Below are 14,665 nucleotides of genomic sequence, written 5' to 3' on the forward strand. Positions count from 1 at the left end.
ATGGCTTGAGTCACCATGCACTAAATACTTGACTGATGAGGGGCTTTGCGATGAATCTTATCTCCACTGATTCGTGACCCGTTTGACCCCTCCTGTGACAGCCACCTACTGCCATTGCACTTTTCCAAACCCCTGCCATTTCTTTCTTTTTCCTCACTTCTTAAAAACTAGCTTGGGAAGGGATTTCATAAAAGTGGCAAGGTGAAGGCCAGGCTACCCCCCAATATTATGGAACGTTTGCGTGAGAGCTAACCAACAAAGAGTTCTTTATTAAAAATTTTTTATTTTTTACTTTTTTAAATCTTTTCACAATTTTTATTAACATTTTCCATGATTATAAAAAATATCCCATGTTAATACCCTCCCTCCCCCACCCTGCACTTTCCCCTTTGAAATTCCATTCTCCATCAAATTACCTCCCCATCTCAATCATTCTACTTACATATATTCAATACCAACCTATTAAGTACCCTCCTCCCTTCCGTTCTCTTCCCTTTATATCTCCTTTTTAACTTACTGGCCTCTGCTACTAAGTATTTTCCTTCTCATGCCGAAGCCCAATCATCTGTAGCTAGGATCCACATATTAGGGAGAACATGTGGTGCTTGGCTTTCTGGGCCTGGGTTACCTCACTTAGTATAATCCTTTCCAGATCCATCCATTTTTCTGCAAATTTCATAATTTCATTTTTCTTTACCACTGAGTAGAACTCCATTGTATAAGTGTGCCATATCTTCATTATCCACTCATCAGTTGAGGGACATCTAGGCTGGTTCCATTTCCCAGCTATTACAAATTGAGCAGCAATAAACATGGTTGAGCACATACTTGTAAGGAAATGAGATGAGCCCTTAGGATATATGTCTAGGATTTCTATAGCTGGGTCATATGGTAGATCAATCTTTAGCTGTTTTAGGAACCTCCACACTGATTTCCACAATGGCTGAACCAGATTGCATTCCCACCAGCAGTGTAGAAGGATTCCTCTTTTTCCACATCCCTGCCAACATTTATGATCATTTGTTTTCATGATGGTAGCCAATCTGACAGGAGTGAGATGGAATCTCAATGTAGTTTTAATCTGCATTTCCCTGATGACTAGTGCCGTAGAACATTTTTTTAGATGCTTATATGCCATTTGTATCTCTTCCTTTGAGAATGCTCTATTTAGCCCATTTTTAATTGTCTTGTTTGATTCCTTATTATTTAACTTTTTGAGTTCTTTGTATGTCCTAGATATTAATCCCCTATCAGATATATAGCTGGTGAAGATTTTTTCCCATTCTGTAGGTTGCCTTTTTGCTTTTTTCACTGTGTACTTTGCAGTGTAAAATCTTTGTAATTTCATGAGGTCCCAGTGATTAATCTGTGGTTTTATTGCCTGAGCAATTGGGGTTGTATTCAGAAAGTCTTTGCCAAGACCAATATGTTGAAGGGTTTCCCCTACTTTTTCCTCTAGCGGTTTCAGAGTTACAGGTCTGATGTTAAGGTCTTTAATCCATTTGGACTTAATTCTGTGCAACAAAGAGTTCTTTGACACACCTCATCTGAAGCTAGGTCATCAAACTCTGATAATAATAATGGGATGGTATTGTATATATGTAAGTAGAAGAACAGATTAATGGGGTAAAAAGGCCCAAGTGAGGTCAGGGTAAGAGATTGGGTAAAGGAAAGGTGGAGGGAGAGCTAATCAAAACCTAAGAGGATATAAATAAATCATATGGAAACCTACTTTTTTTAGACAATGGAACACATAGGAGCCATACATTGTTACTAGAGAATTTTCAGTGCCAGGGATGGGATACCTTCCAATAAGTTGTTGGCCAGGGAGGTCACTGATGCCCCCAAAACATCACAGGCCATTGCCAAGGCTCTTGGTTTCCCACCAGGAATAGATGGCAAGGCCCTATTGCTGAAGACTCCACATACTTGGGTTGCAAGGTCACTGAGGAATCCTGCTGGAACTGAGCTGATAACCTCCTCCATGTAGACCAGCTGACAGAAAGCTGGAAAAAGCCACACTGCATGCAGGTCAATGGGAGGGAGAGAGATATCACCAGTGAAGACACTCCACAGTGGACACTGCAAGCCTTATATTTTGCCAGCCAGGCCAAATGAGCCAATGGGTGCAATAGTGGCACATCTGTCATGGTGGAAACCAACTGCCCTCCAATTGGACTGGAGGCCTGCTCCGTGGGAGGGAATACATCCCTGATAGTGAAAACTTAAAACGGGGGTAGTCATGAGCCCTAGGGGTGTAACATCTACTGCTGTCTGGCTAAATGTATATACTATGCTCATCAAAGTGCCCAGTAAGCACTTCTTTTAATGGTCATACCCATAAATTAATGCTAGTCTCATTTTTGGTAGAAAACCTTCTCTTTTCAGATGGCAGTGACCTTGGGAATTCTCAGAAGGCATCATGGTGCTGAGAAGAAGTGACAGGAGTGCTCAGCACTGCAATATCTCTATCACACCTTCCAAGGCTCAGGGTCCATTGCAGAAGAGGTGGAAGAAAGAATGTAAGAGCCAAAGGAAGGGTAGGACTCCTTACAATGCACTCCCCCAAAACACAAAATGGCCTGGATAGCCATGACCTCACAGTGCCTGACACTACCTACACAAGACCATCATAATAGGAGGAAAAGATCAAGACATCAAAATAAAAGAGAGACCGATTGAGATGGGCTGGGGATATGATGGAGAATGGAGTTTCAAAAGGGAAAGTTGGGGGAGGAAGGGCATTACCATGGGATATTGTTTACAATCATGGAAGCTGTTAATAAAAAAAATAATACTTTAAAAAAGAATTGTTACAAAATAATAATAATAACGATGTCCTGCCTATACCAAAGAAGGAACACCCACTTCTTTCATCAGACTTTCCTTGAGTCTTATAAAAACCTTGTTTTCAATTTTTTTGTTATTATCATTTTGAGAGAGGGAGGGAAGAGAATGGGCAAGCCAGGGCCTTCAGCTGCTGCAAACCAATTCCAGATACATGCGCCCCCTAGTGTGCATGTGCAACATTGCACTCTGTGTCACTGCACATCTGGCTACGTGGGACCTGGAGATTTGAATATGAACTCTTGGGCTTCACAGGCAAGCATCTTAACCACTGCAAAGCTATCTCTCCATCCTTCAAACATTTTTAAATTAAGTCATCGTCATCATGCTTTCTCTTGTTCATCTGTCCGGGGTGCCAGCCATACCTTTGTGATATGAAAGGAAAAGGTATTTTGCTTTTGTCCCCCTCAAAGCATGGATGCTGAGGAATGGATTTCTAACAAGCTTTCCCTTTTCCAGAAGTATCTGCATTTTACCTGACAATACAAATAAAACTCCTCCAGCAGTGCAAGTTTAGGTTTTAGTAAGCTAATAAGGGAGGCATGTGGATTTTGTTTGCAAATAAGGTGGGTCCTTAAAAATCATGCAAATAACAGCCTGCTTAACTGACGGGCTGGGCCTCTGGATCAAACAATGGGTTTACAGGAGAAAGACAGAGAGGAACAAGGTGGGTGACACCAGGGACCATAGTCAGCAAAACCCCATACATGAGCCTCCAGAGGACCAACGATACCTTCTTCCACTAACTGCAAGGAGAGAGAAGTGTTTGGGAGAATCTTTGGATTAGAAGAAATAAAACAAGGTGTGTGTGGTGGCGTATGCATTTAATCCCAGCACTTGGGAGACAGAAGTGGGAGAATCGCTATGAGTTTGGGGCCACCCTGAGACTACGTAGTGAATTCCAGGTCATCCTGGGTTAGAGCAAGACCCTACCTTGAAAAACAAAACAAAGAAAACCAAAAACAAACAAAAAGAGAGAGAGATAACACAGGGGCTGGAGAGATGGCTCAGCAGTGGTTAAGGTGCTTTCCAGCAAAGCCCAAGGACACAGGTTCAATTCCATACTTATCTACATAAGCCAGATGCACATGGTGGCATGTGTGTCTGGAGTTCATTTGCACTGGCTGGAGGCCCTGGTATGTCATTCAAAGAAGACAGAAGTCATAGGCTCCCTGTATCAGTCAGCTTTCCATTTCTTTAGCAACATACTCGAGGTATTGGCTTAAAAGGAAGAAAAGTTTGACCTGGAGAGATAGCTTAGCAGTTAAGGCACTTGCCTATGAAGGCTAAAGACTCACGTTCCACTTCCATCACAAACCCCATTTCCTTTTGGGGGATGTGTGTGTGAAGTATGTGTGGGGTGTTTGAACATGTGTGCACATACATGTGCATGGATACACACATGTAGGGGACAGAGGAGGGCTCCATGTGTCCTCCTTCGTGGCTCGTCTTCCTTCTTGTCAACAGTCTCTCACTGAACTTGGAACTCGCCATTTTTCTGTTAGACTGTCCAACCCGGAGGCCCCTGTCACCCTCCTGTCTCTGTCCCCTTGGAACTAACGTCCCAGGCATGCATGGCCCTGCCCAGCTTTTCAGTTAGGTGCCCAGGAGAGAACTCAGGTCCTCATGTTTGCATAACAAATGCCCTTTTTACCCACTGAACCTTTTTCCCACCCCTCCCTTTCACTTTTAACAAATCATTCCAGGCATCTTAAAGGTTAACTCTATCATGTGGACTATCACAGTGATAACTGCTTATGAATTTACTAAGCAGCATTAAAAAATTAAACATTATATATTTAACTGTAAAACAGTCATCCCTCCTGAAACTCACTCCCTTGCTTCCTGCTCCAAAGGTGACTTAGTGTGTGACATTGTCATGCATTTTTTCTTTTATAGGAAGAAAAAGATATATAGATAAGGGATTTTATTTTCATGAATTTTAAAAATGCTTGCACACATATATGCTACAGGTAAACAATGTGCAGTATAATTACCATTACATTTTACTTTGTTTGTTTGTTTTTCAAGGTAGGGTCTCACTCTAGCCCTGGCTGACCTGGAATTCACTATGTAGTCTCAGGGTGGCCTCGAACTCACAGCGATCCTCCTATCTCTGCCTCCTGAGTGCTGGGATTAAAGGCATGCGCCACCTCGCCCGGCACATTTTACTTTTTTAAAAAAAATTATTTATTTACTTGAAAGCGAGAAGGGGAGATAGAGAGAGAGAAAGAGGAAGATAGAGAAAGAATAAGCGCTCCTGGGCCTCTAGCCGCTGCAAGCGATCCCTAGAAGCACGCACCACCTTGTGCATCTGGCTTACGCGGGTCCTGGGGAATCGAACCTGGGTTCTCAGGCTTTGCAAGTGAGCACCTTAACCGCTAAGTCATCTCTCCAGCCCCCATTTTACATTTTTTTTTTTTGGCAAATATTACATTGCCTGAATCTTGTGCAACTTGCTTTTGGAGCTCAACATGCGTTTAGATTTGTCCATGTTAACATGCGTCACTCTCAACCCCTCATGTTGCTGCTGCTAAGCTATGTCCATTGTGTGAGCGCGCCAGACGGTATCGATCCATTTCTCCTGCCACAAACATTTAAACTACTTTCAATTTCTTTTTTCTTTTTCTTTTTTTTTTTTTTTACAAGCAAGCATGGAATGGACATCTTTATGGTTTCCTCGCACTGCCAAGGGCCTTTCTCAAAAGCCCCTTTTTGAATCCATGCTGTTGCTTCCATTCTGTGCCCCTCTGAGCTCAGGGGTGAAACTGGCTTGGCTCCCACTGTTACCAGCCTCCTTCTGCCTCCCCTGGGCAGTGTGAAGGGAAGCCCAGAATCTATTTAATGAACCCAGGAAGGCGTCACTCCTTGGCTGGATGTTTTCTCCGAGGGTCTCCCTGTAAGAATGAGCTTGGGGGAGCTCAGTTATCTGAATAATTGTCCTGTCTAGACTCAACTGCTGCCTCCCCGAAGTTCTTGGCAATGTCCAAAAGGGGTCAGAGCTAACAGAGCACCGTTAAATATAGACATCTAGGAATAAAAGGCCTAATTAAGAACCAGGAAGTTGCTCTTGGGAAATGAACGAAGTTTGCCAAGGCATCCTTAGGTGTGCCAAAGCCCAATTTGGCAGGAAAATGCTGATGAGAGCCCCAAGCTGGGAGGTGGAGAGAGCAAACACATCCCCCAAGTCATTAGGGTTTGCTGGCTGGCAAGGGCTTTGTGCCCCCCAGCTAATGCTTTCTCTGATACGCAGGAAGGGAACCATTACACACAAATTGGGGTAGCCTTCCCCTGGTGTTGAGCTGCTCACACTAATTTCTGTTAATTATGAATTTGCCAGAACGAAAAGTATATATATTTGGACCCTGAAAACTCCTTTCTCATTCGAGATGCAGTTCTTATCCTTCCGACTTAGGAAGGACTTTTGATGAAGGCTCACAGTATTTAATTAGTGTAACAAATTCTACATGCCAATCTGGGTATGTGGCCATGTTTGTGGCAGATGCTCAGGGGTTAAAAATAAGCTTGAGTCAGGGATGTTTATTCCTTATGCTAATATATATATGTATATATATGATGACCATTTTGTATCTATGGTTCGGGGGGCTACATGGTATAGTCCAGAGCTGTTCTGAGCCGTCGCCTGTGGTGAAGGTACTCATTCTGACCTCGCATGTAGAACGGGGTTGTCTGCCTCCTAGGGTGCCTGGGCCGATCAATGGAGATAATGTACTGGAAAGCACTTTGAAAAATACAAAGTACAATTCAAATGGATTATTGACAGGCCTTTGTTAAGTGTTCGTTTGATTGCTGAATGTCCTTGATCGCAATGAAGCATCATTTCTTATAAGCCGTTTTATAACTGAGACCTTTTTACTAATTCTGAATGACCTTCCCTCCAATCAGTTCAGCTCGCTTGGCTTTACTTCTCAAGCCCAGGAGGCTGCCTTGAGGAATGTTGAAGTGGAGGGTAGAGTTTGGAAGTCATCTGGAAGGCACCACCCCTCCTACCTCCCCCCAGCGGTGATGTGCGGAGCCCCTGGCTGCAAATCGCTGATCTGAGCATCTTCTCAGGGTGTAGAGCAACTCTCTTCAGCGTCTGCAAATGTCAGAAAGCTGAAGTCCATTAGGCCAACAGACCCTAGTTGGAGTTTAGCAACTGTGGCCTATGGTCCTATTCTGTCCCAGTCAGCTTCATGTTTCTGGGATGAACCACCAAGCCAGACACAGTTTACGGGAGGAACAGATTTATTGATGCTTACAGATCCAGGGGAAGTTCCATAATGGCAGAAGAGCCTGGCCCCCTTTCACAGGTCCATGCAGGGAGAATTACCACCTCCAGCATCACAAACAAGCCCCTCCAGAACCCCAGGCAGAGCTCAGACTGCTCTGTATACCTGAGGCTGGCATTCAGATCAAACACACCTTAGGGCTGGACCCTAGAATCCACAGTGACACCCCTTCTAGCCAGGTGGCTGGAGATCTAAATTATAAGCTTTAATGAACTCCTGAATCCACGGGGAGACATCCATTCAAACTATCACTTGTCTGGAGAAACTCTGTTTTAAAGCCTGCAAGCTAAGAATGATTTTTCATTTTTAAATAGTTTTACATTTGGAAAATGTTTTTTTAAAAAATACTTTTACATTTTAAGATTGCATGTCATGAAAGCTACATGAGATTCAAATTCCAGTATCCACAAAGAAAGTTTTATTGAAACTCAGCCACACCCACTTGTCTCCATGGTATCTCTGGCTGCTTTGGCACCACAGTGGCAAAGCCCAGTGGTTGTGCCACACCCTCACATTCTGTAAGGCCTAAAATATTTTCCTATCTGTCCTGGTACAAAAAATGTTACCAACCTCTTCCTTAGATTTATATAGTTAATCCTAAGTACTCTTTAGTGTGTGAACAATGTCACCTCATCGCTAACTCTTCCAAACAAACCTTTGGAAGGGCCTCCTGTGGCCCATTTGCCTCACTGGACTGTATCAAACGACATATCAAATATCAAATCAAATATCAAACGACAGCATTAGAGCCGGGTGTGGTGGCGCACGCCTTTAATCCCAGCCCTTGGGAGGTAGAGGTAGGAGGATCACCGTGAGTTAGAGGCCACCCTGAGAATTCAAAGTGAATTCCAGGCCAGCCTAGACTAGAATGAAACCCTACCTCCAAAAACAAACAAACAAACAAAAAAGACAGTCTTAGTAAGATAAACAGTTCCTCACTTCAAAGACCCATCATCTAGTAGCAGAAAGCAGTTAGAACGAATCTAGTGGTTAAAATCATGGACTCTGGAGTCAGATTAACCAGGGTTGAAACATAGCACTGTTATACTCACGAGGTAAGTCATTTCACCTGCCTTGGCTTTGGGTTTCTGCATGTAAGACAGGAGAATGGGAATAATACTGACCTTAAAGACCCGCGGGGAGGGTTAGAGGAGGCCATCTGGCTGTGAGTTTTCAACGAACATTATCATCATCATTGTAAATGTTCACCCAAGTACTGTCCAGCATATTGAAGTCAGTGGCGGGAGTCTGTGAGGATGAGCCAGGACACAGAGCGGAGAGCAGTCCTCCTATCTGGTAGGGGAGGCTAGGAAAGGCTGTGTGGGTGTCACAGGATAAGCAGGTGTTTTCCATCACACAAGCGGGAAGGTGGTTTTTTTTGTTTGTTTGGTTGGTTGGTTTTTCAATATAGGGTCTCGCTCTAGTCCAGGCTGACCTGGAATTCACTATGTAGTCTCAGGGTAGCCTTCAACTCATGGTGATTTTCCCACCTCTGCCTCCCAAGTGCTGGGATTAAAGGTGTGCACCACCACACCCAGCTGAAGAAGGTATCTTAAAGAGGCTGCAAAGATGTCTCAAACTGACCTCACCTTCTTTTCTCCAGAGAGCTCCACATCTCCACAACCTGACTCCTCCTTGCTGCCTCCATCAACCGCAGCTTCTCAGGACAGAAACACAGGGGTCATCGTTGTGCCCTCCCTCCAGCCACCACGGTCATGGTCTGGGCCTCATGGGCATCTCTCAACCCCATCCATTAGCGCTCTGCCCTCCACTCTAGTTCCCCGTCTTTCTGGGTCTTGACACTCTTGAAATGGCCTCTCTTTGATATCAGGAGCAGCTCACGCATCCTGAGTGTGGGCAAGCTTCCTCTTGGCCTTGTCTTTGCCAAACAGGGCAGCCTTCCCTCAAGACTTTAGAGGCTTGCCACTTCTTAGTGGGGAATGAGAGCTTTTTCTGTTATATGTTTTTAAATTTTTTATTTGTTTATTTGAGAAAGAGAGAGGCAGAGAGAGAGAGAATGGGCCCACCAGGGCTTCCAGCCCATGCAAACAAACTCCAGATGCATGCACCACCTTGTGCATCTGGCTTATGTGGGTCCTGGGGAATTGAACCTGCATCCTTTTGCTTTACCAGCAAGTACCTTAATGGCTAAGCCATCTCTCCAGCCCTGGAATGCAAGTTTCTGCTCCCAGCCTCAATCGCCTTTTAGGTGGCGGTTGTCATCCCTCCTCCCTGGGGGTCGCTTTTGTGGTTCTTGTGTAGCCCGCTGCTCTCTGAGTTCTCGGCATTTGCCACAATCCCAATTAATTACTCACACATGCCCTTGTCTTGTGAACGGATGCGTTGATAGATGCCCAGCTCTGACAGTGGAGGCCCACAGATGACAGACACTCAGAAACCATATGCTGAGCCATTATCTGTCTTTCGCTAGACAGTAAGGCTTCAGTTGACAGGAGTTTTGCCAACGTTATATTTGAAAGACCCAGAAACTAAGGTGCTGCCCTGGCTGGGCCTAACTTTCAGGTTTTCCGATTAGGCAGACGGCAACCGCCCTGACATATGGTTAGGGAAGGTGCCCACCCAAAGGCCAGAGTCACGCCCTAGCCTAGACATGCCCAGGACATGCCTGAGGCCTGTCCATTCTGCTCTTTCTGCCCCAGCCCATCACAATGAAGACTACCTCATCTGCCTGGGGTTCCCCCAGCTTCCACCTCCGCTCTGCCCCCAACCTTGCCCGCAAATCCCGAGCCAATCAGAAAAATACTGTTTAAATCAACCAATCATGTACCCATCCCCTTCTTCTATGTTCAAATCCCAATAAAAACCCTACCCTCCCCCTATTCGGGGCCCTTGTATGGAAACACTGCGTTGGTGAAGTCAAGGGACTGAGCTTAAGCCCGAATATTAAAAAAAATGCTCCTTGCACTTGCATACGTGTTTGGTTCCCCTTGGTGGTCACTGGGGGTGCCGAGAACTGGGCACAACAATGTTCCCCAAACCTAGCCCAGTGTCTTGTTATGAGCATGTAAGGACCAGCATATGGTCCAGGGCCAGTTTAGGATAAACAAGTTTGTTGTGAGAGTAAAAATGCAAAGTCAAACCTTGTAAGCAAAACTAAGACTAAGCTGTGTGCAGTGACATAGTGGAGATTAGCAGGTGTGTGTGTGGAACTCTAGATAAGTAGTGGAAGGTATAAAAACCCCAGCTGCTCAGCAACCGTTGGCTCTATCTTCCCGACACTATGACTGACTGAAAGGTTGCTCAGCAGTCCGGACCGAGACCTCCGCGAGACGCATCACCGATCCGAATTCATCTGCCCGACACGCTGTCGGAACGATCAAGACTCGGCTTGAAACACCGCGAACCGAGAAAACACCGTGAACCGAGAGAAAAAGTCGCAGCACGGACCCCGCGTTGCCAGGTCGTAAAGCGTCAGAGACGTCGCAACCCAGTCTCGCGTTACGAGGTCGTAAAGCGTCAGAAACGTCACAACTCAAGTCTCGCGTTATCAGGTCGTATACATGTTAGACTCGTTAGAAATATTCTTGTGTTAGTAGCGATGAATATGATTTGGTTATATATTATATTAGCTATAATATTAGTTGTGATAGTTTGGACTTGCTTGTGTGTGACTTTCATCCCAGTGAACTCCTTTGCGAGTACACCAGCGTCTGAGTATCATTGACTTTCGCCGGCGGAATCCTCTCAACCAATCATCTTTGAGAGTGCTCGCGACATGTCTGGCCTGTACTAGATGTACTGTCTTTATTTATGGAACCAACGACTGAGTAACTTCAAAACAGTATCTCCCATGTGTTCCCAGGATGGTCTTCATACCCTGAGCTGTGGTCTGAACGGCAGCAAGCAGACTGAATCCCCAAGAGGCTTCTGAAAGTGTGGCGTACCAGAGCAGCGGCTCCTTAGTAGTCAACCCCACTAACGTAACCGTGGTGTCTCAGGAATGGGAAGAACTGTATGGATGATTTTAGTTCAGTCCCTGTTTGCTGCTTGACTCCTTTCCACAGTGCGCTCATCACACTGCATTCAGCTGAGCTGGTATACCACAGGAAGCAATGACTCACCGCCCTGTCTCAGGTCCCTTCTGCTCCATGCAAATTCTCTGTGCTGAGAGACCTATGTTGAGCCCTCCCCGTTTCTCTGCACTTGTCCTTGGTGAGTTTTTAACCATAAATTGCAATCCATTAGAAAGTCAGGAAATCAATTGAATGGCTCTTGACATGCATTTTTAAATATATTTTTTTAAAGAACAACATATACTAAAACAAATAGACTAGGATGGGATGGAATAGAAGAGAATGGATCAAATTAAATACAGTAAGCATAAGTGATATTTCTGGGGTGCTTGTTTTAGTTGCACATGCCTGTTTTGTGTATGATCTGGGTTTAGATGGAAAGTGTAATTCTTTTTTTAATTATTTTATTTATTAGACAGAGAGAGAAAGAGGGAGAGAGAGAGAGAGAGAGAGAGAGAGAGAGAATGGGTATGTCAGGGCCTCCAGCCACTGAAAACAAACTGCAGACACATGCGCCACCTTGTGCATCTGGCTTACATGGGTCCTGGGGAGTCAAACCTGGGTCCTTTGCTTCACACTCAAGTGCCTTAACTACTAAGCCATCTCTCCAACCCTAAAGCATAATTCTTACTGCAGGCAATAGCAAGCAAGTTTAAAAGCCACTGTCCTGGCAGAAGTCTTGTGCCCTGGGTGAAGGCCCTTGTTGTGGGAAGAGAGTCGAACTGTCTTCCAAAGTCCCCGCTTCCCAGCTGAGCACCAGTTTCTCCCTTGTTTCCCAGATAACATAGATAGTGGCTGTTTTCCTGGTGGGGCAAACCAGAGCGTCCAGTGTACTTGCAGGCCATGCTTTTCTCTCACCAGTGTTGGTCTATATTTTATAGCTTTAATGTTTTCCTGAAAAGAAAAACCTGCAAAAACAAGGGTAAGGGGCTAGAGACATGGCTCAGCAGTTAATACGTTTGTCTGCAAAGCCAAACAGCTGGGGTTCAATTCTTCAGTACCCATGTAAAGCCCGATGTGCAAACCGGAGTTCGTTTGTAGTGGCTAGATGCTCTAGCATGTGCATTCTCTCTTCTCCTCTCTTCCCCTCCCTCTCTCTCCTCTTCCTTCCCCCCTGCCCTCAATCTCTGTCCCGCCCCTCGCTGCAAATTAATAAAAACAAATAGGGATGAGAAATTTCACTTTCCCTCTCTAACCCATTGACACCATGCCAGTGGCCACAAACAGAAGACTAACTTCTACTTTGTTGGATTATTATTTTTTTTTTTTTGCTTTGTTTCTAGGCTGCCACATGATCCTGTGACTGAGATTGAGCTTCCTGTCAACCAAGTCTTGTTGACACAAACCCCAAAGCCACTTCTGTCCGCTCCTGTACTACACAGGCTTGGAATCTGCTGATGACCCTCCTCCGGGACCTTCAGTTTGCTCAGTTAAATTGCTTCTTGCTTCAACCTGTGTCCCTGACAATGGCACATTGGATGCTGCTAACCACATCATCTGCAGCCTGTTTTAGGCGACAGAACAATGGCTTTGGAAAGAGGCATTCTGGGGCCAAGATTCCCAGCCTCTGGCTGCATCTTAATGTACCCATGAGGTAGTCATGATAGCTATTTAACCTCTCTCTTAAATAATACCTATCCCATGGAATTTTATCAAAGTTATAAACATACCTATATGCATATGTAAACCTATCCAGATGTGTATGTCTATGCCCTGACACACAATGTGCAAGTAATAAATAGTGGTTGTGAACAGTAATCATAATATCAAAACTATTTAAACTAGACACTAAAGAAATCACTAGAAGCACCCCCCTCCCCCAGGTTGATTTTCCCATTGTAACTTCTACTTCAGTATAGTCATTCAAACTTTCCAACTTGGTTTTTTGTTTGTTTGTTTGTTTGTTTTGGTTGGCATTCAGAAATTTAGGTACCCTTCATTCTGGAATCTTCAAAAAACAATTTGTTTCACTTGCTTCCAAGTGACTTAATTATTTGTGAATCCAGATTCATGTCTGTCATTCTTGCCCTTAGTAGCATCCCAAGAGACTATTGAATGCTTTGCTAAAATCCAAACACTCAGGTCATATGACCTCCCAGGATTCCAGGCCCAAGAATATAAAGGAAAAAGGACAAGCAAGGGGAGGACGGAGTCTACCCAAGGCGACTTGACTCTTGTCACCCCGAGTGTCCGTTAGTTCAGGGTACTCACTATTTAATCCATCCATGACCAATACTTGTCCAACGTGGACAGCTAGCTTCCCTGTCTGATTCAAAGAGCAAAGTCTGTGAGCTCCTTCTCTAAAAATAAACGAATATGCTCACCAGCAGTTCTTTTTCAGCTCATCTTCCATTCTGAGAGATTCTTCCAATTTCAACCGGTATGACCGCAGCATCTCGTTTTCAAGTTGCCGGGACGCTTTATAACATAAATTCATTTCCTCCTGAGCCATACTAAACCCTATCATGAGCTCACAGCCCTGAGCAGCTACATGTCCCTTCAAAGCTCACTGGTACCATCCTGACTTCTCTACTTTCCTTGTTGGGGAAAACAGACAGAACTAAGTCTCCTAGGGTTCTGCCTTCTCACTATTAAGCTACACTTTCACCATCAACCCAAGCCCGTGTCTGCCTCTCCCCCTCCTGACCTCATCTAAGACCCATCTTTAAAAAAAAAAATTATTTATTTACCTGACAGAGAAAGGAGAGAGAATGAGCATGCCAGGGCCCCCAACCACTGCAAACAAACTCCAGACGCATGCGCCCCCTTATGCATCAGGCTAACGTGGGTCCTGGAGAATCGAATCTGGGTCCTTTGGCTTTGCAGACAAATGCCTTAACTGCTAAGCCATTCCTCAAGTCCTAAGACCCATATTTTTAAATTGTTAGTTATGTACACAGTGTGTATATAGTCATGTTGGTACCATCATTAGCCTCCTCCCTGTCCTCCCCCCTCCTGTGCAGGGACCCTCCTTATTGGGGAATATGGGTCATGCATTGTGGGGTTAGCCATCAGTTATGGGTAGCAGGCAATGCCTCTGTGCATAATGTCCCAACTTGTGGCTCTAAAAATCTTTCCGCCCCCCTCTTCCACGAATTTCCTTGATCCATGTCGGGTTCACTTTAGGTCTACTTTGGTGATGAGGTCTTGGGAGCCTCTATGTCTCTGGATATCTGGTTTGGTAGGAGTTGTGTGTTCTCTGCATCTATTTCCTTCACCCTTGTATTGGTACCATGTTCACCAAGAAAACAGCACTCTTGCTCATTTCCCCAACTACTCTTGGTTTCAGCTGGGGCCCTGGTGAGGTGCAATGTGATTCTCTCATCAGGATCTGCATCCACCTGAAAAAGAGAAGCAAATTCACCAATGGAGAGTGAAGTCAGCACCAGATAAATGGGATAACCATTGTTATTTTAGAGAGAATTTAAGACCCATCTTCAGAAGCATTTTTGCGTACCCCAACCTCTTTCAGACTTTTGTCTTCCTACCACT

This window comes from Jaculus jaculus, chromosome 12, assembly GCF_020740685.1.
Source record: "Jaculus jaculus isolate mJacJac1 chromosome 12, mJacJac1.mat.Y.cur, whole genome shotgun sequence".
NCBI classification, from domain to species: domain Eukaryota; kingdom Metazoa; phylum Chordata; class Mammalia; order Rodentia; family Dipodidae; genus Jaculus; species Jaculus jaculus.